Source organism: Nanorana parkeri, unplaced genomic scaffold, assembly GCF_000935625.1.
Source record: "Nanorana parkeri isolate BGI_ZX_2015 unplaced genomic scaffold, ASM93562v1 scaffold1121, whole genome shotgun sequence".
In the NCBI taxonomy this organism is placed as follows: Eukaryota; Metazoa; Chordata; class Amphibia; order Anura; family Dicroglossidae; genus Nanorana; species Nanorana parkeri.
The window spans coordinates 76,770-79,537 of NW_017307389.1; positions in this window are offsets into that span (position 1 = coordinate 76,770).

Below are 2,768 nucleotides of genomic sequence, written 5' to 3' on the forward strand. Positions count from 1 at the left end.
CGTAGTCACAAACCTTGATAGAACACCAGTATCTGTGTTTAGTATTGGGGCATTTTCACAAGTATGGGTACTCATGAAAATGCCCAGTATCTGCAGAGATATCGGTATTAGTGCCTCCCTACTTTTAAGCATTCAAGCCTGGGACACTGCAAATGAGAAAAGGCGTGAGGAGTTTTCATTCTGTAAACTGTAGGATGGTATTAAAGAAATATATATATTTATATTCCATGAAAAAAAGCCCCATAGTAAGCCCTGTCTGTAGAATAAATAACCATTATGGTCACTAAAGTAGCAGTCACTGTATAACTTTATTAGTTGTTGCTGCAGCTGGGAAACAAACAGTTAAACCCCTGTGCTGTCCATGAGGTTCACTATCTGCTGAACTGGTGGTCTAGAAATCTGATAAGGATTTAGCTGCACAGTGCACACTCCCGACAGTACAAAGATCTTTAATTCATGGCATTGCACCCAGGATCACTCTCTCTCTCTTCCCCCCCTCCCCCCTTACCCTCAGAACTCCGGTGGCACCAAGAGAAGTGCTCTGACAGTTCACAGACTATGTATTCACATGCCCTGCATCTCCACCTGGGACCAGGAGCAAGTGCTAAAAAACGATCGTCCTCTAAGAGCAGAGGGAGAACTTACTGTGAGGAGCTCCACACACTGCATGACAGGCTCACAGTCAGGCTCAATGTGGACCTAGCATTGGATATATTTTATCATGTTAGGTGCATGCATGCTAAATCATGTGTACGAATAATACTTCCAGGTATTTATTACCTCAGAAAACACGGTAATTTCCCTAACAAAGCCCGTCATCTGTGTTTGTTTCCAGAAGGACGATGCCATCATTATTTAGACATATTAGTATCCTGACAGGTTCTCTTTCACACAATATATTGCTCCTTGTTCTTTTATTATATTGGATGCATTGTTTACCTCCTTGACTTCAGATAAATATTGCCTCATTGGTAAATTAAGGGTGACGACAGATCCCAAGATGTAATACAAATAGGCTGGAGCATTCGCACTGCTGGGCAGACCTCGAAGTGACTTACACAAGAAGACAAGTCATCCAATTACTGGCAGTGAGTGTGTTCAGTATGTATATATTTACAATTACTTTACAGGGTATGCTTTGCAATAGTATATAGGCGTCAGGAAAAAATGCTGAATTCATGTTCATATTTACTCTTCTTCAAATGTATATTTCTACAGTTTTGTATAGTTTTGCTATTTGTATCTATCATATTATTCTGCATATCTGTACAGTGTGCTCTATTAATGATAAGCCCACCCTAGAAACACATTTTGTTAATCCCATAATAACTAGCAGTAAGGCACGCATCTTCTTGTATTTAACTAAAGGAAACCTATACTAAGAAAATACACAGAGGTTGATATTACTGCCCTCCTGCTGAGAATGCTAGTTGCCTGGCTGCTTATTGATTCAGTGACAGGTAAGGGGTAGACGATCCTAGGATTCCAAATTTTACCTGGGTGCACATCATGTCAGCACTCAAATGTTGGTAAACCATTTCCTCTGCAACAAAGTAGGTTTTATAGACAATTTCCACTGTAGTGCTACTGACATAAAAACCAACAGCCTGAACATTTTTTAAATACATTTCCCAGATGACATCAGGAAGTTCAGCCAAGATGCAAATTTTGGTTTGGTCTGCATATGTTTGGGAGTGCAAGTACAATTGCGGTAAATTACATAATATGGTAATATTGAATGTCTGCACACTACCAAAAGCCCTTCTAACTACATTAGCTATATCATATAAAGCCAACCCTCACTATGCTAGCTATGCACAATAAATGCCCCTCTAACTATGCTAGCTATGCACAATAAATGCCCCTCTAACTATGCTAGCTATGCACAATAAATGCCCCTCTAACTATGCTAGCTATGCACAATAAATGCCCCTCTAACTATGCTAGCTATGCACAATAAATGCCCCTCTAACTATGCTAGCTATGCACAAAAAAGGCACCCCTAACAATGCTAGCTATGCACAATAAATGCCCCTCTAACTATGCTGGCTATGCACAATAAATGCCCCTCTAACTATGCTAGCTATGCACAAAAAAGGCACCCCTAACAATGCTAGCTATGCACAATAAATGCCCCTCTAACTATGCTGGCTATGCACAATAAATGCCCCTCTAACTATGCTAGCTATGCACAATAAATGCCTCTCTAACTATGCAAGCTATGCACAATAAATGCACCCCCAACGATGCTAGCTAATAGCTATGCACAATAAATGCACCCCTAACTATGCTAGCTATGCACAATAAAGGCACCCCTAACTATGCTAGCTATGGATGATAAAGGCACCCCTAACAATGCTAGCTATGCACGATAAAGGCACCCCAAACTATGCTAGCTGTGCACGATAAAGGCACCCCTAACAATGCTAGCTATGCACGATAAAGGCACCCCTAACTATGCCAGCTATGCACAATAAATGCCCCACTAACTATGCTAGCTATACACAATAACCCCCCTCCCCCAACTATGTTAGCTATACACAATAAAGGTAACCCTAACTATGCTAGCTATTCAGAATAAAAGCACCACTAACTATATTAGCTATACACAATGAAGGCAACCCTAACTATGCTAGCTATGCATGATACAGGCACCACTAACTATATTAGCTATACACAATAAAGGCACTCCTAACTATATTAGCTATGTACAATAAAGGCACCCCTAACTATATTAGCTTTACACAATAAAGGCACCCCTAATTATA